The following is a 24,371-nucleotide window of genomic DNA, read 5'->3' as shown; positions in this document are numbered from 1 at the left end:
TAACACTATGGACAATTTAGCATGATCATTTGACCTGACCCGCACATCTTTGGACTGGGACATTTACTTTCCGTGTCCCTTTCTATCATTCTCTGATGTTCATTTCCACATCACCACATTGCTCACCTGCCTTGATACGGATTGGCCATGAAAAATGCATGTTCATACATTTGCAGCAACAGAAGCAAGAGTAGGTCATTTGGTCCATCGAACTACTCCACCATTCATTAATATCATGGCTTATCTATCCATCGTCTCAGCTCCTCATACCTGCATTATCCTGACTATCCTAAATTCACCTACCATACAAAGTCCCATCGAACTATGTCTTGAATATGGCTGCTTCAACTGCTTCTTTGGGCAGAGAATTCCAATGGTTCACCACTCTCCGGGAAAAGCAGTTCCTTCTCCTCTGTCTTAAACCTACTCCCCCTAATCTTGTGACCTAGTCTCACTCACCAGCAGAAACAACTAGATAGGGTGGGTCTGGGTGGCATGCTCGTCGGATGGGTCAGTGTGGACTTGATGGGATGAATGGCCTGCTTCCACGCTGTAGTGATTCTATGATTTTCCGCAGTTGTGTTTGCCATGGACCACAGCACCAGAACTTCCCACCTCTGCAAATCGAAAGACAAGTCCCACCCTGCCCTCTTGTACGTGTGTTATCTAACTGCTTAATCATTTCTAGTGAATCCCAGCCCACACCTCCCGCTGCTGCCAGTAACCTTTACAAAGCTGATGAGACAATGCTATACCTGCAGTACTGAAAATCATAAGGCTTCTAACGATACCAGTTACTGATTCACCACTCCCACTGATGGACAGCATTGGAAATACAATGTTGGAGGCTTAAAGGAATGAGCAGTTTAAAACAAAAACTCACCTAACCCTTCACTAGGCTCCTTACTCAGCACACTTTACTTAAATCACTTCAACTCCACATTGCAACAAATTCCCACTTTCCACCAATATCCTGAATGTCCTCACTCACTCAGTTGCTGTCTCACAAATGAAAGATTTCATTGTGGCTTCTGCTCCCAGTAAGGACAAAACATCTTTGAAAGCTGCTTTGAAAGTCCAGTCTTCACAATGACACTTCTGCTTTCCTTCAGTCCAAATTGTCCGTGCTGAACAGATATCCCAAATTAACATGGTGCTCATTTGTCAGCACGTAACCCATATCCCTCTCAATTCTCCCTATTACCAGATGCCTTTTAACATGCTTTAATTATACCAGCCTCCACCACTTCCTCTGGCAGCTCATTCCATACACACAACACCCTCTGTGTGAGAAAGGTGCCTGTAAAGTTCCTTTTTAAATATTTCCCCTCTTACATCACACCTATGCCCTCTAGTTTTGGACTCCCCCACTCTGGGGAAAAGATTTTGGCTGTTCACCCTATCCATGCTCCTTATGAACTTCTATAAAGTCATCCCTCAGCCCCCAATGATCTAGAGTAAACAGCCCCGGCATATTCAGCCTCTCCATATAGATCAAACCCTCCAACTCTTGCAATAGCCTTGTAAATCTTTTCCAAATCCTTGCAAAGGTTCGTAACACTTTTCCTGTAGCAGAGAAACCAGAACCGAACACAGTATTCCAAAAGTGGCCTAATCAATGTCCTGTACAGCCGCAACATGACCTCCCAACATCTGTATTGAAATGCACTGACCTTTTAAAGCAAATATACCAAAAACCTTCTTTGCTATCCTGCCTACCTGCGACTCCACTATGAACCAACACTCCAAGGTATGTTTATTCAACAACACTCCCCATTAAATGTGTAGATCCTGCCCTGATCTGCCTTTCCAAAATCCATATTTCAAAATGGGGTCGAGAAACGTATAAGCCGTGATTGAATGGTGGAGCAGATCTGATGGGCTAAATGGCTTAATTTCTGCACCAATGTCGTATGGTCTCTTGCTGTCCTGGACAGTGAGAGAATTGGAAGCAGGAATAGGTCATTTGTCTTTCCAGCTGGCACCAGTATTGAACAGTTCATAACTGGATATAAATATACCTGCATCTAGATGGAAAGGCTGGGTCTTTTTTCACTGGAGCATCAGAGGTTGATAGGTGACCTTAGAGAGGATTATAAAATCATGAGAGGTATAGATGAGGTGAACGGCAGGTATTCTTTCCCTGGTGTTTCAAGATTAGGGAGCAAATTTTGAAGGTGAAGAAAGAAATATTTTAAAAAGAAATGAGGGGCACCTTTTTTTTAAAAGATAAAGAGTAGTTCGTGTGAGGAATCAATGTCCAGAGGAGTTGCTGGATGCAGGTACAGTTACAATGTTTAAAAGACATTTGGAAAGGGTCGGAGGGATATGGGACAATCACTGGCAGGTGGGACCAGTTTCGTTTCAGAACACCGTCAGCATGGACTAGTTCGATTGAATGGTCTATTTCTGTGCTGTATGACTCTGTAACTGTTCTGTACTGGTTTTAAAACCATTTTCTTGCCTTCTCCCATAACTTCTTTGTTCTTCAAAGTCACATGAACTCAGCCTTGAATACATTCAATAACCGACCTAACTGCAGGAAGACATCCCCACTTCTGAACTCAATTCCTCTTGCTGATATACCACTTGCTTTGCTCATTGCTTGCTGCACTTTCTGACAACTGGCAGTGACTGGTGTAGAAGGACAGTAAGGCCCCTTTGTCTATCCACACATCACTCCTGATGAAGGGCTCGTGCCCGAAACGTCGACTCTCCTCCTCCTCAGTTGCTGCCTGACCGACTGTGGTTTTCCAGCGCCACAATATTCAACTCTGAACTCCAGCATCTCACTTTCGCCACATCTCAACATATCACCATTTAAACAATGCACCTCCTTTCTGCTATTTTTTCACACTACAAAGGCTATAACTTCACATTGTGGTACTGCATTTTCCATGTGTTTGCAAGTTGACACACAGTCCTGGATCAACTTTTCCAGAGTCTGGCCCCTCCCTCGGTTCACTCTTGAACCCCAGAATGAAAAAGTGGTGAGAAAAACACTGTTGTACTCACAAATGTGAGACAGAGGAAGGAAGTTACAGTCTGGGGTGACGTTTAACCTTATGCAGAGAGAAAAGAACAGCAGCAGCTTCAGAGTTCATGGTCCAACCTCCGCATTTCCACAATGGCCGGCTCTGATTGGCAGGAGGACCAGACTCCTTCCGGTCCTCCAAGGTTCTCCATTGCTCCATGGAAAGGAGCTCGCTCGCCGTTTCTGTGGACACCCAAGAGTATGCGCAGTGCTTGCTGACACCATGGAACATGCTCAGTGTGCAGGAATTTGTTACAAATTTTCAAGTTAAAAATCACAAAGCACCTGGTGATAGTCCAACAGACATATTTGGAAGCACTAGCTTTCGGAGCCCTGCGCCTTCATCAGCTGATTGTAGAGTATAACATCGTAAGACACAGAATTTATGATCTTACGATCTTATATTCCACAACCACCTGATGAAGTAGCAGCGCTCCGAAAGCTAGTGCTTCCAAACAAGCCTATTGGACTGTAACCTGGTGTTGTGTGATTTTTAACTTCGTACACCTTAGTCCAACACGGGCACCTCCCGATCATGACAAATATTAAGCGTCCAAATGCTGGAAAATTATGATTTTATTTCTTTTGCATTTTGTCTGTCTGCTCAACGTTTCTGTCTTTTCCCTAGATAAGAGGTATTCCAAAACTAGAGGGTAAAGGTTTAGGGTGTGGGGGAAAGATTTTAAAAGATCTAAAAGACTAGGAATAGAACATTCACCCCTTACTGGGCGAAAGTGAGGACTGCAGATGCTGGAGATTAGGGTCGAGAGTGTGGTGCTGGAAAAGCACAGCAGGTCAGGGAGCATCCGAGGAGCAGTAGACTCGACGTTTCGGGCAAAACCCTTCGTCAGGTAATAGCCATGGGGAACTGCAGGGCTGTAGCCTAAACGAGTGAGTCGAAGTGGGATGCTGTTGGGAAGGTCGGTGTGAATGGCCTGTAGGGATGATATGGTTCCCCTGCCTTAGCCACGCGTCTTTTGAGAAATGTGGGAGGAGTGGGTTCCAGTTCGTGGGAGACTGACACGAGTCCTGGAGAAGGTGGCATTTGTGCTGTCTCTCTCTTCACATTCTGCCCCCCTGTCCATTTTCTCCCCATCCACTGCCCCCTGCCTATTCTCTCTCCTCATACTGCACCCTCTATTCTCTCCCCCAAACCTCTGAACCCCAGTCTGTACCCCTGTCCATTTTCCTCCCTTCTCCGCCACCACCAGCGACCCTTCACCCACCCCCCCACCCCCACAATCGTCCTTTCTCGTGCCTCAGCCCTCTTTGATCGCTGTATGAAGTTTTTCTCAGGGAAGAGAGAGAATGGGCGGTGATGACTTTATCTGGGAAACACGGCATGTGAAAAATTCCTGATTTTTAAAATTGAGAATAACTAAAACCAAATATTCAGAAACTTCGTTACAGTCGGGAAGAATGTTATTTTTTTTCAAAAAAAAAGCTGCACAAATCTTTCTGAAACTTGCATTGATGTGTGTGCAGTTAGGCCACAACAAAGGACAGGCTGTAAGGAGTGAATGAGTGAATAAAAGACAAGTCCAACCTTGCCCTCGAGGAGAAAGTGAAAAATGCAGATGCTGGCGATCAGAGTCGAGAGTGTTGTGTTGGAAAAGCACAACAGGTCCGGCAGCATCCAAGGAGCAGGAGAATCGACGTTTCGTGCATAAGCACTTGGCACTCGGCCATCGCTCCTTCAACCCCGCTGTGATGGCGCGTGAACTCACTGGTGCCTCCGCAGGTGGGAGGAGCAGGTGAATCCCTTCCGGCACTGACAGCAGGTGAACGGCCTCTCTCCAGGTGGACCCGCTGGTGGGTCAGCAGTGCAGCTGACTGAGTGAAACCCCTCCCGCACATGGGGCACGTGAATGGCTTCTCTCCCTTGTGGACTCACTCATGCGTCTGCAGATGGCAGATCCGACTGAAGCCCTTCCCACACACTGAGCAGGTGAATGGCCTCACCCGGTGTGAATGCGTCTGTGGGTTTCCAGCAAGGATGGGGAAGGGAATCCATTCCCACAGACCCCACATTTCCAAGGTTTCCCCTTTGGAGGGAGCTTTCCTTGTGTTGCTCTGGGATTGAAATTACAAACAGAACGGGTACATCGCCTTTCCCATCTTGAGGGGTGAGACTTTGCTTCCTCCAAGCTGAGTAAATAGTTTGAAGCACTTTTCACAGTCAGCGCACTGAATCTCCCTCACTCGATGTCTCAGTATTCATCCTGCCACAGGACTGTCCAAAATCTCTCAAACAAACAAAAGCAAACATGCCTTCTTGATTGGAATGGCTGCTGATATTCAAGTCCCAATCAATCAAGTGGCTCTGTCAGAAGTTGATGTATCATTTGTTTTCAGATATCTTTCTGCACGTCTTCTTGCAAAGAAAAATCATAAAACAAGTGATCACTGTCAGTACAGTTAATGAACATAACATTGGTGGCAATTCCTGTAGATTGCGAGATGTCTGCTGATCACATATTATCCAGGCCACAGAAACCTGAAAACCCTCATGCAGCCAGATCGGCTTAGCTGTGCATGGAGGAAAACTTCATTTCAGTGACAATAACATGGAACAGACTGCCTACAAAGATGCTGGAAATGGAGCTGAATCAAGGATATGAAAATGAAATGTTAAGGCTGCTTGAGAAAAGGAAGACAGTAAAATTGCTGAATGACTTCCTGCTAACCTATTAAATAAAAAATTATGACAAAAAAAGGACGTAACTCCATTTCTACATGAGAAGGTGAATAATAATTACAAAGAAACTTTTACAACAGTCAACAATATCAGATATACACCATATAGAACAAAGAAAGTTTACAGCTCAGGAACAGGCCCTTCAAGCTTGAGCCGATCCAAATGTACTGTCTAAACCTGTCGGTCAATTCCGAAGCATCTGTATCCCTCTACTCCCCACCCACTCATGCATTTACCCAGACGCATTTTAAATGAATCAACCGTGCCTGCTTCTGCTACGTCTGCTGGCAACGCGTTCCAAACGCCCACCACCCTCTGTGTGAAGTAACGCACGTATTCTCTTTGAATAAGTGCTACCCTTGCCGCGTTCATAAGCTGCTTTTTGAGGGTATTGACTGGCCGTTTTTGCATAAGGCAGAGTAAGAAACAAGGGCTCATACGGGATTTGAACCCGGGATCTCTCGCATGCCCACGCACCAGAAGGCCCGAAGCGAGAATCATACCCCTAGACCAACGAGCCACAGGCCCAGGGCGTGCTCCATTTTTTGAGCAATGTGCCAATCCCTTAAATGCTGCTCAGTTCCTTGAGAATCGAACCTTTCAGTTGTGAACATGAGGAAAGGAGCAATCATTTTCTAGGGTGCAAACTGTATACGTGCCAAACTGAGGGAATACACAAGGAAAATAGCTTTAAGAGAGATAGAAAGTATTTGAACACCTTTGGAGTGTCTGCTCCCTCCCTGGATTCACTCTAGTTGCTACAAGTGAACAGTGTTTCACCCACCCCTACCTCCCCTTCCCCCTCGCTGCTGGAGGATGGTATATGGAAAGGGGGAGACATTGCTTTACTCCCAGATGTTGCCCAGAGGGAGGGAGTTTCACTCTGAAACTGACAGGGCTGCATCCGCATTGTGACGTCAACAATGGAGGGCGGGCCGGACAGCTGTCCTGCAGTTGAGGCACGTGTGGAGGGGAGGGCACTTTGCAAATCCGACTCTCCTCTAAGTCTATGCAGATTGAGTTCAGGCAAAGCAAGGGGTTTAAATATACTATAGAAAACCTCCTTGTGCCGTGGGAAAACTCCTGCTGCGGGGAATGCAGTGTTACAGATTCAAAGTAACAGAAGCAGGAGTCGACCATTTGGTCAAGCCTGCTCCGTCATTCATTAAGATCACAGCTCCACCAACCTGGATTATCCCGACTACCCTTAATTCCCCTACCATGCTAAAACCCATCCAACTGCGTCTTCAATAAACTTCATGAAGCTGTCTCAACTGCTCTCTTGGGCAGAGAATCCCATGGAGTCTCACAGAGTGACACAGATGTACAGCATGGAAACAGACCCTTCGGTCCAGCTCATCCATGCAGCCCAGATATCCTAACCTAATCTAGTCCCCTTTGCCAGCACTTGGCCCAAATCCCCATAAAACCTTCCTACCCTCCAATCTCCAACCCTGGCAACATCCCTGTAAATCTTTCATACACATTTTCTAGTTTCACAACAGCTTTCCGATAGGAAGCAGACCAAAATTACATGCAATATTCCAAACGTGGCCTGACCAATGTTCTGTACATTGGCAACATGAGCTCCCAACATCTATCCTCGATGCTCTGACCAACAAAGGAAAGCACACCAAACGCCTTCTTTACTACCAATCTGCCTGCGTCTCTACTTCTAAGGAACTATCAACCTGAACTCCAAGGTCTCTTTGTTCAGCAACACTTCCAAGGAACTTACCATTAAGTGTAAAAGTCCTGCTCTGATTTGATTTTCCAAAATGCAGCACCTCATATTTATCTACATTAACCTCCAACTGCCATTCCTCAGCCCATTGGCCCATCTGATCAAGGTTCCGTTGTGATCTGAGGTAACCTTCTTTACTGTCCACTACACCTCCAATTTTGGTGGCATCTACAAACTTGCTAACTATACCTCCTCCGTTTACATACAAATCATTTATATAAATGACAAAAAGTAGCGGACCCAGCATCAATCCTTGTGACACACCATTGGTCACAGGCCTTCAGTCTGAAAAGCAACCTCCATCACCACCCTCTGTCTTCTGCCTTCTAGCCAGTTCTGTGTCCAAATGGCTAGTTGTCCCTGCATGCCATGAGATTAAAACTTGCTCACCAGTCTCCCATGAGGAACCTTGATGATCGCCTTCCTGAAGTCCATATAGATCACGTCCATCGCTCTGCCCTCATCAATCCACTTTGTTACTTCTTCAAAAAACCCAATCATGTTCATGAGACATGATTTCCCAAGCATAAAGCCATGCTGACTATCCCTAATCAATTCTTGCCTTTCCAAATACATGTAAATCCTGTCTCTTAGGATTCTCTCCAAAACCTTGCCCATCACGGATGTCAGGTTCACTGGTCTATAGTTTCCTGGCTTTTCCTTACCACCTTTCTTAAATAGTGGCACCACGTTAGCCACCCTCTAGCCTTCTGGCACCTCACCTGTGACTATTGATGATACAAATATCTCAGTAAGAGGCCCAGCAATCACTTGCCCAGTTTCCCACAGAGTTCTCGGGTACTCCTGATCAGGTCCTTGCACTTCCCACAACCCAGTCGACCTTTATGCACATCAAGATATCCAGCAATTTCTCATCTGTAATATGGGCATTTTTTCAACATGTCACCATCTACTTTCTCACATTCTAGATCTTCCATGCCCTTCTCCACAGTAAACACTGATGCACAATATCCGTTCAGTATCTCCCCCCCACCCGCTCCCCATGTACTGCAGCTCCACACAAAGGCCGCCTTGCTGATCTTTGACGGGCCCTATTCTCTCCCTTGTTATCCTTTTGTCCTTAATGTATTTATAAAAATCCTTTGGGTTATCCATGACTATTTGCCAAAGCTATCTCATGTCCCCTTTTTTGCCTTCATGATTTCCCTCTTAAGTATGCTCGTACTGCCTTTATACTCTAAGGATTCACTCGATCTCTCTGCCGATACCTGATATATACATCCTTCTTTATCTTAACCAAAATCTCATTTTCTCTAGTCATCCAGCATTCCCCAACCTACCAGCCTTTCCTTTCACCCGAACAGGAATATACTCAGATGAAGGAGCGTCGCTCAGAAAGCTAGTGTGCTTCTAAGTAAACCTGTTGGACTATAACCTGGTGTCGTGTGATTTTTTAACTTTGTACTCCCCAGTCCAACACCGGCATCTCCGAATCAGGAATATACTGTGTCTGAACTCTTGTTATCTCATATTTGAAGGTTTCCCATTTTCCAGCCGTCCTTTAACCTGCGAACATCTGCCCCCAATCAGCTTTTGAAAGATCTTGCCTAATACCTGAGTCTTCCTCCAATTTAGAACTACAACTTTTAGATCTGATATATTATTTTCAATCACTGTTCTAAAGTTAATAGAATTACCGTTTACCCTTAGGTTTTGCACCCTCGCCAGTATGTACATCCACATTGTGAATTAGAAAATGTCCTTGTACACACTTAACAAATTCATCTATTTGGCAGATAGGAAAATGGGCAGGAGTTTTCCCTTGGGTCCACTCTTCCTTCATTCCCACCAAGCCTAACCCCATTCCCACCCCAATAGTCCAACGGCACTTTCCCCTGCAACTGCCGAATGTGTGACACCAGCCCATTTACCTGCTCCCTCCTCTCTATCCAAGGATCCAAACTTACCTTCCAGGTGAAGCAGCACTTGACCTGCACTTCCCACAACCCAGTCGACTGCAGTTGCTGCTCATAATGTGGTCTCATCTACATTGGGGAAAACGAAGCATAAACTGGGTCACTGCTGCACAGAACATCTACGTTCCACCTGCAAAAAAGACCCTGAGCTTCCAGTTGCCTGCCAATTCCACACCCCACCCTGTTCCTGGCCAACATCTCTGTCTCAGGTTTGCTGTAGTGTTCCAGCGAAGCTCAGCACCAGCAGAACGAAGAGCACCGAATATTACACTTGGGGAGCATACATCCCGGTCCCAATATCGAATTCAATAATTCTCGGGCCTGAAATGCATAGTATCCTCGTCCCTTCCACACACACCAAGCCTTGTTATCACATAGTCTGTCATTACACACTACCTATTCTTAGCCACGAACAGTCTCCATTCACCCTCCCACGCAGATCGTTGTCAACTCCCTTTCCTGTCCAACAGTTCTTCCCTCGCTTTGGGCTCTGTCCTGATCTATCATTTACTGCATCCGCCTTCCTCCCACAATATCTCCTGCATATAAACCAACGTTTTCCCAATCACCATCAGTTCTGTGGAAGGGTCACCGGCAACTTCTGTTTTTTGTTTCAGATATGCAGCATCTACAGTTCTTTCACCTTTTTATTGTGATAGAGTTGGAACTTACTTCGAGAGACAGAAGGAGAGGGGGCAGAGACAGAACACCCATGAACTGTTGATCTCCGTTGTTACTCATAACGTAAAATCATTGCAGTGCGATCACTTCCCTTAAGCATGAATCGAAGGGACGGGCGATCTGTGAGTTTGTGGCGCAACGGTAGCGCGTCTGACTCCAGATCAGAAGGTTGCGTGTTCGAATCACGTCAGGCTCACTGTCGTCAACTTCTTACTTTTCAAATCAAGAAAGGAGCACTTCACTCGGGATATCTGTTGAGCCAAATCTTCTTTGCGGAAATTTTCGATCACACGTGAAGCTTTGCTGTCAGTTTGATTTGTGAACACTGTGTCAGGGAGGTGGTGTGTCCATTGTCTGGGTAAATGCTCAGCTCCCCCAGTTCATCACGGGATTTAAACACAGCCGTCTCCCTCTGGGCAGCCGCTTCGTTCAGTTGGTGACAGCGCGGTGTGAATAACGTAATACCGATAGTTTTACAACATAATCCAGAGACTCCCAGCTTTATGTTTCAATCTATCAGGAGAGTGTTAGCGAGTTCAGATAGAAATGTTTCCCACCAACTGCAAATCCTTTCTTTCACTGGACACAGTTAAAATTATCTTTATTCAACAGGAGAAGCAGAAACTCTAGTCTGACGGCCTCTCTCCACATTAACGGTGAGCCTGAATTTTATAAACGGTGTCAGTAAAATCCAGAGGCGGACACTGATTTGGTTCAATCGATTTTTTTGCCAAGTGTAATTCACCGAGAGGATGCTGCTGTGTGAAACAGCGTGGGGAATTACTGCAGGGCCTCCTGCACATGAGACACACCGCAACAGATGTGTTTCACCTTCACCAGGCTCAACACAATATGTAAATAAGTGTCTCATTTTGTCGCCTTCTACCTGTAAATCTGCATATTGTCACATTGAACATGCCCACCGAATTCCCTTTTGTGTCCATTGAATCTGCCTCTTTGTCACTGTCAGACTGCGACTTTCTGACCCCACTCCCTGTGCGAAAACGGTCTTCCTAATGTCACTTTTACTTATTTTCCTGATGACTTTAAATCTCTGCCAAATCATTCTCGATCCTTTCAGGCCTGGGAGCATTTTCACTGCATTATTTCCTCTGTCTAAAACCCTCATGACGTGGAAAACTTCAATCAGACCAGCTTTCAGCCCTCTGTTCTCCAAAGAGAGCTGCCCCAAACTTTCCAATCTCCCTTCATTGCTGACATTCCTCAGGACGGTACCATTCACGTTAACTTGTTCAGAGCTGTCTGTAATCACTTCACTTCCCCGCTTCCTGAAGTGTCACCCTCAGAATTGAGCGTAATACAGGTGGAGGATTCATTCAGACTCGGATTGCGCGGGCGAAAAATCTGCAATACTTGTTTTCACTTTGAACAAGTGTTTCTCTTCGCCGTGTTCACTGCAATGGCAGCTCTGCGCCGTCCCTAATTCAGGCAGTCCGATCTTATTTAACGAAGCGGCTTTTTGAGAAAATTCATCAGGTATTTTTGCTCAGGTCAATTTAAGGAATGATGGTTCGCCTGGGATTGGAACCCGGGAATTCTCACACGGCTGCATATGCTCGAAGACCCAAAGCTAGAATCATATCCCAGACTAACGAGCCACCAGCCATGGGTGCAGCCACCTCCGGAAGCAGCTGAGACTTGCTCAGTACGAAATACATTGTGCATTGCTCACAGAATTGCAAGTAAGGAAGAGTTTCAAGAACATCTGCTTCTCAATCTGTCTCCCTGCTCCTAGGACGCTGCTGTTTGTCCCGTCCCCAGGGACCGGGCTCTCTCCACTCGTGGATAATTGAACCATTTCGTTTCTACTTGCAAGCTGTGCTGGTGGAAGGCAGAGCCCATTCACTCTTCTGCTGTCTCACACTATTACGTGATGCAGGATAAGTCAGTTACAGTTATGCGTAGGAAATGGGCAACTTTGAACTTGTTCCAAAGGTCTTGTTAATGGAGAGATAGAAAGATGCTGTGCTGCCGGGACAGAGAGAAATGGACACCAGAGACTCTTCCCTCAGGTAAATTGATATGAGTGCATTTTTGTGCAGCCTGCTTGGTGTTCAGAATTTGTCTTGACACAGCAATCCTGCAGAAAGTCTTATTTTACACGGCTGTTGGTTTCTTTACTGCAGGAAATGGACAAAAACAGCAAGTCATGTGTTTCAACTTCACCGGTTCATTGCCATCTGAGAGAAGAGGTTTCACACGAGATCAGGACACACCGACAGAGAACACGACAAGACAACTCAGAGCTCCACAAGGGTGCCAGCGCAACTGTGTTTGACTTGTGTTTCGATGTGACATATCCAGCTCAGATACTCTAAGTTTTGGGAAGCAAATGACATGGCAAGGAAAAGAAGGGAGCGCCAGGAGAGACATTCAGGAAGTCGTTTGAAAGGCAAGATGCTGAACAGGATACCATCACAAATGAAAGTCGCTCCAGGAGACACTGAACAATAGCAGAGGATGGCTTTGATCCATCGACCTCGGAGTTATGGGCCTAGCACGCTCCCGCTGCACGACTCGGCTCCCAAGCACAGCATCGTTTTACACAGCCCCCCTCAGCCTTTCGCTTGGCGCGTGGCATGCACGTTCGAGACTGATGTCAAAGATCTCCACTGCTGTCGCCTTATATGGTGTTGCGCAGACGTATGGAGGCTGTGTAAATATAAACTTTTTCTAACTTCCAACATTCTGTTGGCCGAACTGTGATTTCACTCTGAATAGACGCCGTGCGGCCCAGCTTCGCTCTGCTTGGGTCGACACAGTAAGTAAACGTGGGTCTCTATTCGTATCATTCTCTTGCTTTCCCCATGTAATTCTGCACATTGTTACTTTAAACATGACCACCGAATTTCCGTTCGCGTCTAATGAATCTGCCTCTTTGTCAGTGTCAGTTAGGGATTTACTGACCCCAACCACGTTCTTCCTAATGTCACTTTTGGTTCTTTTCCTCATGACTTTAAAACTCTGCCGAATCTTTCAGGCGTGGGAGCATTTTGACTACATTACTTTCTCTGTCTCGACTTCGCAAGCTTCAATCGGGCCAGATTTCAAACTTCTGTTCTCCGAAGAGAGCTGTCCCAAATTTCCAATCGACCCTCATCGCTGACAGCCCTCAAACACCGCACCACTCACGTCAACCTATTCAACGCTATCTCCAATCATTTCACTTCGCTGCTTTCTGTCCCATTGGTAATCCAGGGAGCCCAAACTCGTTTAACGAAGGTGCTTTTTGAGAAAATAAAGCAGGCACTTTCGCACAAGTCATGAAACGCGGGCTCGTCCGGGATTTGAACCCGGATCTCTCGCACGGCTGCGTCGACGAAGACCCAAAACGAGAATCATACCCCTAGACCAACGAGCCACACCACTCCAGAAGCAGTTGAGTCTTGCTCAGAGTGAAGTACAGTTGACATTGAACAGGCTGGAGCTGTTTTCTCTGCAACGTCGGAGGCTGAAGGGTGACTTTATGGAGGTTTACAAAATTATGAGGGGCATGGATATGATAAATAGGCAAAGTCTTTTCCCTGGGGTCAGAGAGTCAAAAACGAGAGGGCAGAGATTTAGGGTGAGAGGGGAAAGATATAAAAGAGACCTAAGGGGCAACTTTTTCACGCAGAGGGTGGTGCGTGCATGGAATGAGCTGCCAGAGAAAGTGGCGGAGGCTGGTACAATTGCAACATTTAAGAGGCTTTTGGATGGATATATGAATAGGAAGGGTTTGGAGGTATATGGGCCGGAAGTTGGCAGGTGGGACTAGATTGGGGTGGGATATCTGATCGGCATGGATGGGTTGGACCGAAGGGTCTGTTTCTTCGCTGTACATCTCTATGACTCTATGAACAGCTGCTTCTCATTCTGTCTCTCTGCTGCCGTTCGCCCGTCCCCAGGAACCGGGCTCTCTCTCCTGGCAGAAAATTAAACCGTTTCCTTACTAAACTTTTCTCTGACACCGGAGTGACCAGTGACAAGCACTGCCCTCCTCAACATAGGGTACAGAGAACAGGAGAAGACCCCGCAGACCTCCACGAGTGTGTCATCTCAACTGTGCACATTGGGCCTGTGCATCAATGTGAAATATTTACATCGAAGTTTTTTGGGAAGCAGATGAGAAGGCGAGATGCACAACAGTGCGCCGTTATACGGGAAAGCTGCTAAAGACGACATTGAGTGAATAGGAAAGATGGTTTCCCTTCTGGGTTATGCTCCCATCACGCACCGGCAGACATATCGCCGGCAAGCAAATATCAACTCTGTCTAAATTGCCACATTCTGTTTTTACGAACCGTGACTTCACTCAGAAGCACAATTTACCCGCTCCCTCCTGAATATCCTTCCAGGCTCGAACATACCTTCCAGGTGAATCAGCACTTTACCTGCACATTTGCCGCAACCTAGTCTACTGCATTCGCTGCTCATAGTGTCGATTCCCCAACAGAGCATGAAGTATAAACCGGGTGACTGCTGCGCAGAACATCTCGGTTCTGCCCGCAAATAAAGATCCTGAGCTTCTGCTTTCCTGCCACTTTAACACGCCACCCTGTTCCCTAGCCAACATCTCTGTCTCAGGCTTGTAGCAGTGTTCCAGCAAAGCTCAGCTCCAGATGGAAGAACAACGCCTCATATTCCACTTCAAAACCCGACAGCCCTCTGGTCTTCAAGATCGAGTTGCATGACTTTAGGGCCTGAAATCCCCCATGTCCTTGACCCCTTCCACACACATACGAGCCCTTGTTATCACATAGTCTGCTACGACACACTACTTATTGTTAGCCACTAACGGTCTCCATTAACAGCTATTCACCCTCCCACACTGATCGTTATTCACTCCTTTGTCCCTCCTATTGTTCTCTCTCTCTGAGTTGGCGGGAAAGAGAGCAATGTACACTGGAGATTCTGAACCAGCTGAAACTTGCTCAGTGTGAAATACATTCCACTTTGCTCCAAGAATTGCAAGCAGCAAAGAGTTTCCAGAACATCTGCTTGTCATTCTGTCCCCGGGATGCGGTTTCTGACATGCGGATCGTCTTGTCATTCACGTCCGAAACGGCGATTTGAACCCGGGATCTCTCTCAGATGACAAGCAACATGAGTTTGACTGGGACAACACTACTATTATAGGACAAGCCAAAACAGAGAACAACCAGGGAATTCCTAGAGGCGTGGCACTCATCCACAGATTCTATCAACAAGCACATCGACCTGGACCCAATATACCGGCCACTGCAACGGGCAGCTGGAACTGATAACCGGAAGCGGCAGGTACAAATCACTATAAATGCCGGAGGAAACATCACAGAAGCGCTTGACAGGAGGCTCCCAAGCACTGAGGATGTCACCTAGACAGGGGACGAAACGTCTGCAACACAAATTCTCAGCTCGGCGAACAGAACCACAACAAAGCTTTTGCTTGCAGGAACTGAGTGACATAAACAGGATGCTCTCAAATTTCGACAGGAATTACACTTCCGTTCAAGATTTGCAGAAAGCTTTGTAGCTCGGCTGCCGATTGTCGTAGCTCGCCGAGCTGGGAAGTTGATTTGCAGGCGTTACATCCTCTGTCTAGTTGACATCTTCAGTGCGTTGGAGCCACCTGTGAAGCGCTGCTGTACTGTATCTTCTGGAATGTATTTGGTTCTGTTTCTGCTGCTTTTGTTTGACGGTTCTAGTTGTTCGTTGCAGTGATTGGCATATGTCAATGTGTTTATCGGTGTAATTCCTGGATGAGTGCTGTGTTTGTTGAATTTCTCTGGCTGACCTCTGTTTAGATGTACTATGTCCGTTGTGCTGTCCCAGTCGACTTTATCGTCCTTATCATCTGTGTTTGTGTGGGTACCAGAGACAGTGTTTAATGGGTAGATGTTGTTCATGGTTACAGATTGCTAGTTGTCTGCTTGTTTGTCCTGTACTGTCGACTTTTCGTGCAGCCTTTGCATGGAATCTTGTAAACTATCTTTGTTTTCCACATGATGTGGTTAAGTCTTTTGTTCTGGTGAGTTGTTGTCTGAGCGTGGCTGTCAGTTTATGGGCTGTCATGAATCCGAGTGGTCGGAGATGTCTGGCTGTAAGTTCTGTGAGGTTTATTATATAAGGTAAAGTGGTGAGTGTGTTGGGTCGTGGCAGATCTTCATCCCGTTGTTTGTCTGCTCGGCCCTTGTGGATGAAGTTGCGGGATATCCGTTCCTGGTGAAGCCTCTGTAGATGTGTTCTTCTTCCTTTCACAGGTCGGCAGTGCTGCAGTGTGTTGTAGCCCTTTTGAACAGCGTCCTAATGCAGCTTCTCTTGTCTGTGTTTTGATGGTTATAGTTCAGGGTCTGGTCTGGGGGTTTGGCTTTTCTATACACTTTTGTAGCACATCCCCCGTTCTGTGTCCTTTCTCCCATAAACCGTCAGCTTCCAGTTTCCTGTCACTTCAACCTCCCACTATGTTCCCATGACACCATTTCAGTTTCTGGTCTGCTGCAGTGCTCCCACAAGGCACAGCGCAAGCTGGAAGAGCGGAACCTCATTTATTCCTGAGAGACCGTGCTGTCTTCAGGACCCAACGCCGAGTTCAATCATTTTAGAACCTGTGCACCTTCTTCCACGGTCTTTACCCTCCCAGTCATTCCATCAGTTCCGAAGACGGATCGTTGGGCTCAAAACATTATCTCTCCTTTCTCTCCACAGATGGACTAGACCTGCTGGTTTTGTTCATTTCAAAATGAACAAAATGAGCAGGGAGACAGAATGAGAAGCACTGTTCCGGAAACTCTTTTGCTGCTTGCAATTCTGAGAGCAATGGCGAATGTATTTCACACTGAGCAAGTCTCAGCTGGTTCAGGAGGTGCTGGAGCCAGCGGCCTGTGGCTCGTTGATCTAGGGGTATGATTCTCGCATTGGGTCTTCTAACGGGCAGACTTGCGAGAGATCCCGGCTTTCTTGACTTGTGCAAAAATGCCCGATTAAACTTCTCAAAAGGCACCTTCGTTACACAAGGCTGGGCTCCCTGGAGTACGAATGGGGCAGGAAGCGGGGAAGTGAAATGATTGGAGATAGCGTTGAACAGGTTGACGTGAGTGGTCCCTGTTTGAGGAAGGTCAGCAATGAAGGTAGTTTGGAAAATTGGGACAGCTCTCCTCGGAGAACAAAAGTTTGAAATCCGGCGTGGCAAATTTTCCAAGTCATGAGTGGTCTAGAGATTGGAAATAATGTCGTGAAAGTGTTCCCACGCCTGAAAGGATCGAGAACGATTCATCAGCGTTTTAAATTCATGAGGAAAAGAAGTAAAAGTGACATTCGGAAGAACGTTTTCGTACAAGGAATGGTTAGGGTCAGTAAATCCCTGTCTGACAGTGACAAAGGGGCAGATTCAATGGACACAAAATTGAATTCGGTGGGCATGTTCGACCAACAGAATGTTTATATTAACACAGCCTCCACACCTCTGCGCAGCAGTATATTACACAACAGCAGTGGAGATCTTTGATATGAGTCTGGAACGTGCATGCCAGATACCTGTCGAAAAGCTGAAGTGTTCTGAGAAAACGCACGGCATACTAAACACAGGTGACGCAACGAAAGCGTGCGGGCCCCACAACACAGAGGCCCATAGCTCAAAACCATCCTCTGTTGCTATTGCTCAAACTCTCCTTGAGCAGCTTTCCTTTGTCGTGAGCCTCTGTTCTATATCTTGCCTTTGCATCTGCTCCCCAAAACTTCGAGTGTCTGAGTGACATGTATCATACTGATAGACTCGCCAAATTCACGCAGGCGAAGTGACTCGCTTCTGGAGGTCTGAGTGGTCTTCTCCTGTTCTCCGTCGAGTTCCTCTGAAGTGAATTGTAAAACCACTTTTCTGAGATGTCAATGAGCTGATAAAGTTGAAACACATGCGTTACGTTTTTGTCCATTCCCTGCAGTAATTCGCCATGCCGGTTCGGACGTGAATGATAAGACGGTCGGCATGTCAGAAACCGCATTACCACTCAGACACATTCCCCCACGATTAGGACAGATCACCGTTTGTGAATAACTTCAGAGAGAGGCAAGTGACAGACAGTCACCTTGGACTCGATGGGCTGAACGGCTTCTGTCTGGGCGAGAATGATGCTACGTGTTAATGCCGTCCCACTGCCTGTCTCTGGGACAGAGAGGCTGAGGGAGCAAAACTGGTTCATTTTTAACCATCCGTTTAGTGTTGGACTGCCTGCAGTCCCTCAGCTCAGAGCCGTGCGGATGACTCTCAGTGAGTGAGGTTTCACTCGGATTCTCTTCATCTGGGACACTTGGGGCTCAGATGTTAACTGCTGCGCGGTCGCAGCAAAGAGAGCGATGCCCACTTTGCAATAGACTTTCCGTAAGATCGCTGCGTCAAGACGATTTCCAAACACCAAGAAGGCTGCACAACAATGTGAATTTACCTGGGCGAAGAGTTCTCGGTGTCCATTTCTTTCTGTCCTACCAGCACAGCATCTTTCTATCTCTCCGACAACAGACCCTTGGAGAAAGTTCACAATCAAAGTTGTTCATGTTCCCCGCATTAATGTAACTGACACCTCTCACCCCAAGGGTTTCAGAGAGAGAGAGAGAGAGAGAGAGAGCAGAAGAGCGAATAGACTCTATCCGCCCCCACCCTACACCCCGTCCCACCCCCAGAACAACGTGCAAGTAGAAATAAAATGGTTTAATTATCCATCAGTGGAGATAATCCAGTTCCTGGGAATGAGACAAAGTGGGCATTCTGCCCCGGGGACAGAATGACAAGCAGATGTTCTGGAAACGCTTTGCTGCTTGCAATTGTTGGAGCAATGTGGAATGTACTTCACACTGAGCAAGTTTCAGCTGGCTCAGAGTCTCCGATGTACATTGCTGTGTTTGCCGTCAGCTCAGAGAGAGAACAATAGGAAGGACGTAGGAGTGAATAACGATCCGCGTGAGAGGGCGAATAACTGTTAATGGAGACTGTTAGCGGTTAACAATACGTAGTGAGTCATAGCAGACGAGGTGATAACAAGGAGTCGTACGTGTGGTAGGGGTCAAGGACATGGGGGAGTTCAGGCCCTAAAGTTATGGAACTCGATATTGAAGACCGGAGGGCTGTAAGGTCTCCAAGTGGAAAATGAGGTGTTGTTCTTTCATCTGGAGCGAGAACACTGCTGCAAGCCTGAGACAGAGATGTTGGTCAGGGAACAGGGTGATGTGTTAAAGTGGCAGGCAACCGCAAGATCAGGGCCTTTTTTCCGCGGGCAGAACCGGGATGTTCTGCGAAGCAGTCTCCCAATTTGTGCTTCATGCTACATTGGGGAAACGACACTGTGAGCAGCGAATGCAGTGGACTAGGATGTGGAAAAAGTGCTGCTTCACCTGGCAGGGATGTTTGAGCCCTTGGATATTCAGGAGGGAGCAGGTAAATGGGCAGGTGTTACACATTCGGCGGTTGCAGGGGAAAGTGCCTTGGCACTATGGGAGGTGGGTGTGTGGTGTTGCGAGTGAAGGAAGAGTGGAACCGAGGTAGAACCCCTGGCACAACGGGTGCGTGTTGGGACCATAACCCAGCTGAGAAAGCATTCTCTCCTATTCACTCAATGTCGTCTTTAGCAGCTTTCCTGGTATAACAGCGCTCTGTTCTGCACCTCGCCTTCTCATCTGCTTCCGAAAAAAGCTTGGACATAAATATTTCCCAGTGATATACTGGCCCAATGTGCACAGTCGAGTTGATACACTCGCAGAGGTCTGCGTGGTCTTCTCCTGTTCTCTGTATCCTATGTTGAGGAGGGCAATGCTTGTCACTGGCCACTCGGCTGTCAGAGAAAAGTTTCGAAGCAAAATGGTTGAATTATCTGCCAGTGGAGAGAGCCCGGTTCCCGGGGACGGGACAAACAGCAGCAGGGAGACTGAATGAGAAGCAGCTGTTCGGGAAACTCTTTGCCGCTTGCAATTCTTAGAGCAATCTCAAATGTATTTCAAACTGAGCAAGTCTCAGGTCGCGCAAGTGGTGGTGGGGGGGGAGCTGCCGGCCGGCTCTCTGGCTCGTTGGTCTAGGTGTATGATTCTCGTTTCGGATCCTTCACTGTGCTGAGTTGCGAGATGTCCCGGGTTCAAATCCCGGACCAGCCCGCGTTTTTTAACTTGACTTGTGCAAAACTGCCTGATTAATTTTCTCAAAAAACATCCTTCGTGAAATGAGGTTGGGCTGTCTGGAGTACGAATGAGGCAGAAAACAGGGAAGTGAAATGTTTGGAGATAGTGTTCAACAGGTTGACGTGAGTGGTGCGGTGTTTGAGGAATGTCAACAATCAAGGGAGATTGGAAAATTGGGACAGCTCTCCTCGGAGAACCGAACTTTTCCAAGTCATGAGGGACCTAGAAACAGGAAATAATGTTGTGAAAATGCTCCCACACCTGAAAGGATCCTCAACGATTCGGCAGAATTTTAAAGTCACGAGGAAAAGAAGTAAAAGTGACATTAGGAAGAACGCTTTCGTACAGGGAGTGGTTAGGGTCAGTAAGTCCCTGTCTGACACTGACAAAGAGGAAGATTCAATGGGCACAAAGGGGAATTCGGTGGTCACGTTCAGATGTGCAGATTTACGCTGAGAAGGCGAGAGAATGAAACGAATAGAGACACACGTTTACTTAAGTGTAGAACCAGCAGAGCGAAGGTGGGCCGCATGGCCTCCGTCTGCGCTGTGACACATGTTGTGATTCAGTGTGAAATCACAGTTCGACCAACAGAATGTGGGAATTTAGAAATAAATTTATATTTACACAGCTTCCATGCATCTGCGAAACAGCATATTACACGACAGCAGTGGAGGTCTTTGACATCAGGCTCGAACGTGCCAGACGAAAACCTGAAGTGTTCTGTGGAAGGGACGCAGCGCGCGGCAGCAGAGTGGCGCAGCGGGAGCGTGCTGGGCCCATAACCCAGAGGTCGATGGATGAAAACCATTCCCTCCTATTATTCAGTGTCATCTCGAGCTGCTTTCCTTTGGATCGGTGCTCTCTTCTGCAAGCTGCCTTTGCATCTCCTTACCGAGTGTCCAAATGGCATGTAGCATATCGATCCACTCAATTCAACGTGCATGATTTTAGAGGTCTCAGTGGTATTCTGTTCTTCGTCGGTTTCGTCTGAACTGAATCGCAAAACCAGTTCTCTGCGATGCCAATCAGCTGGTAAAGTTGAAACACATGCATTGCAGTTTCGTCCATTCCTTGCAGTAATTCGCCACCCTGGTTCAGACGAGAATGACAAGCATGTCAGAAACCGCATCACGACTCAGACATAGTCCTCTACTATTAGGACGGATACCACCGATTGTGAATCACCTCAGAGAGAGAGAGAGACAAGTGACAGACAGTCGCCGTGGACTCGATGGGCTGAACGGCTTCTGTCTGCGCGAGAATGATGCTACGTGTTTATGCCGTCCCACTGCCTGTCTCTGGGACAGAGAGGCTGAGGGAGCAAAACTGGTTCATTTATAAACGTCCCTTCCGTGTTGGACTGCCTGCAGACCCTCAGCTCAGAGCCGTGGGGATGACTCTCAGTGAGTGAAGGTTTCACTCGGATTCTCTTCATCTGGGACACTTGGGGCTCAGATGTTAACTGCTGCGCGGTCGCAGCAAAGAAAGCAATGCCCACTTTGCAATAGACTTTCCGTAAGATTGCTGCGTGAAGACGATTTCTGAACACCAAGAAGGCTGCACAACAATGTGAATTTACCTGGGCGAAGAGTCCTCGGTGTCCATTTCTTTCTGTCCTGCCAGCACAGCATCTTTCTATCTCTCCGATAACAGACCTTGGAGAATGTTCACAATCAAAGTTGTTCATGTTCCCCGCATTAATGTAACTGACACCTCTCACCCCAAGGGTTTCAGAGAGAGAGAGAGAGCTTAAGAGCGAAAGGACTCTACCCGCCCCCCACCCTACACCCCGTCCCACCCCCCAGAACAACGTGCAAGTAGAAATAAAATGGTTTAATTATCCACCAGTGGAGGTAGTCCAGTTCCTGGGGATGAGACAAATATCAGCGCCCCGGAGACAGAATGACAAGCAGATGTTCTGGAAACGCTTTGCTGCTTGCAATTCTTTCAGCAATGTGGAATGTACTTCACACTGAGCAAGTTTCAGCTGGCTCAGAGTCTCCGATGTACATTGCTGTGTTTGCCGCCAGCTCATAGAGAGAACAATAGGAAGGACGTAGGAGTGAATAACGATCTGCGTGAGAGGGCGAATAACTGTTAATGGAGACTGTTAGCGGCTAACAATACGTAGTGTGTCATAGCAGACGAGGTGATAACAAGGAGTCGTTTGTGTGGTAGGGGTCATGGACATGGGGGAGTTCAGGCCCTAAAGTTATGGAACTCGATATTGAAGACCGGAGGGCTGTAAGGTCTCCAAGTGGAAAATGAGGTGTTGTTCTTTCATCTGGAGCGAGAACACTGCTGCAAGCCTGAGACAGAGATGTTGGCCAGGGAACAGGGTGATGAGTTAAAGTGGCAGGCAACCGCAAGATCAGGACCTTTTTTTCCGCGGGCCGAACCGGGATGTTCTGCGAAGCAGTCACCCAGTTTATGCTTCATGCTACATTGGGGAAACGACAATGTGAGCAGCGAATGCAGCGGACTAGGTTGTGGAAAAAGTGCTGCTTCACCTGGCAGGTATATTTGAGCCCTTGGATATTCAGGAGGGAGCAGGTAAATGGGCAGGTAATTCGGCGGTTGCAGGGGAAAGTGCCTTGGCACTATGGGAGGTGGGTGTGGGGTGTTGCGAGTGAAGGAAGAGTGGAATCGAGGTGGAACCCCTGGCACAACGGGTGCGTGTTGGGACCATAACCCAGCTGAGAAAGCATTCTCTCCTATTCACTCAATATCGTCTTTAGCAGCTTTCCGGTATAACAGCGCTCTGTTCTGCACCTCGCCTTCTCATCTGCTTCCGAAAAAAGCTTGGACATAAATATTTCCCAGTGATATACTGGCCCAATGTGCACAGTCGCGTTCATACACTCGTGGAGGTCTGCGTGGTCTTCTCCTGTTCTCTGGATCCTATGTTGAGGAGGGCAATGCTTGTCACTGGCCACTTGTCACTTGTCCCCTTCCCCCACCTCACCCTAGTTCCAAACTTGCGGCTCAGCACTGTCCCCATGACTTGTCCGGACTTGTCCTACCTGCCTAGCTCCTTTTCCACCTATCCACTCCACCCTCTCCTCCCTGACCTATCTCCTTCATCCCCTCCCCCGCTCACCCATTGTACTCTATGCTACTTTCTCCCCAACCCCACCCTCCTCTAGCTTATCTCTCCACGCTTCAAGCTCTCTGCCTTTATTCCTGATGAAGGCCTTTTGCCCGAAACGTCGAATTCGCTGCTCCTTGGATGCTGCCTGAACTACTGTGCTCTTCCAGCACCACTAATCCAGAATCTGTGAACTTCACCCCAGACTGTAACTTCCTTCCTCTGTCTAACTTTTGTGAGTACAACAGTCTGTTTCTCACCACTTTTTCCATATTTTGTTTCATACTGGGGTTCAATTGTTAACTTGCAGCAACTGAAAGAAAAGAGTGAATCGGTGGTGGTGGTGGCGGGGGGACAGACTCTGGAAACGTTGATCCAGGTCTGTATCTCAATTTGCAAACACATGGCAAATGCAGTGACACAATCTATAGCCTTTGATGTTAAAAACAAAACACAGAGAGGAGGCGCATTGTTTAGATGGTGATATGTTGAGATGTGGTGAAAGTGAGATGATGGAGATCAGAGTTGAAAAGTGTGGCGCTGGAAAACCACAGCAGGTCAGTCAACAACTGAAGAGGAGGAGAGTCAATGTTTTGGGCATGAGCCCTTCATCAGGAATATTGTGTGGATGGACAAAGGAGCCTCAGCATCCTTCAACACCAGTCACTGCCAGTTGTCAGACAGGAGCAGCAAGCAATCAGCAAGGCAAGTGGGATATGAGCAAGTGGAATTGAGTTCAGAAGTGGGGATGTCTTCCTGCAGTTAGGTCAGTCATTGAATGTATTCAAGGCTGTGCTCATTTGACTTTGAAGAACAAAGAAGTGGATGGGTATTGGAGGAAGGTAAGAAAATAGTTTTAAGACCAGTATAGAACAGTTACAGAGTCATACAGCACAGAAACAGACCATGAAGTCCAACTAGTCCATGCTGACTGTGTTCTGAAACTAAACTAGTCCCACCTGCCAGTGTTTGGCCCAGACTCTCTGAACCTTTCCTATTACAATTACAACATTTAAGAGGCATTTGGATGGGTATATGAATAGGAA

The 24,371-nt window shown here is 47.1% G+C and overlaps 1 non-coding gene across 1 annotated transcript; it reads left to right on the top strand.

Moving 5' to 3' along the window:
• The first annotated feature begins 10,218 nt into the window (after positions 1-10,218).
• On the top strand, positions 10,219-10,290 carry trnaw-cca (transfer RNA tryptophan (anticodon CCA)). Its single transcript has one exon. It is a non-coding gene; the product is annotated as a tRNA-Trp (tRNA).
• The last annotated feature ends 14,081 nt before the right edge of the window (positions 10,291-24,371 follow it).

This window comes from Chiloscyllium plagiosum, unplaced genomic scaffold, assembly GCF_037043375.1.
Source record: "Chiloscyllium plagiosum isolate Xiang-an unplaced genomic scaffold, Cpla_swu_hap1 HiC_scaffold_27, whole genome shotgun sequence".
Classification (NCBI taxonomy): domain Eukaryota; kingdom Metazoa; phylum Chordata; class Chondrichthyes; order Orectolobiformes; family Hemiscylliidae; genus Chiloscyllium; species Chiloscyllium plagiosum.
The sequence above is the reverse complement of the archived record's forward strand: the minus strand, read 5'-3'. Positions and strand labels throughout refer to the sequence as shown.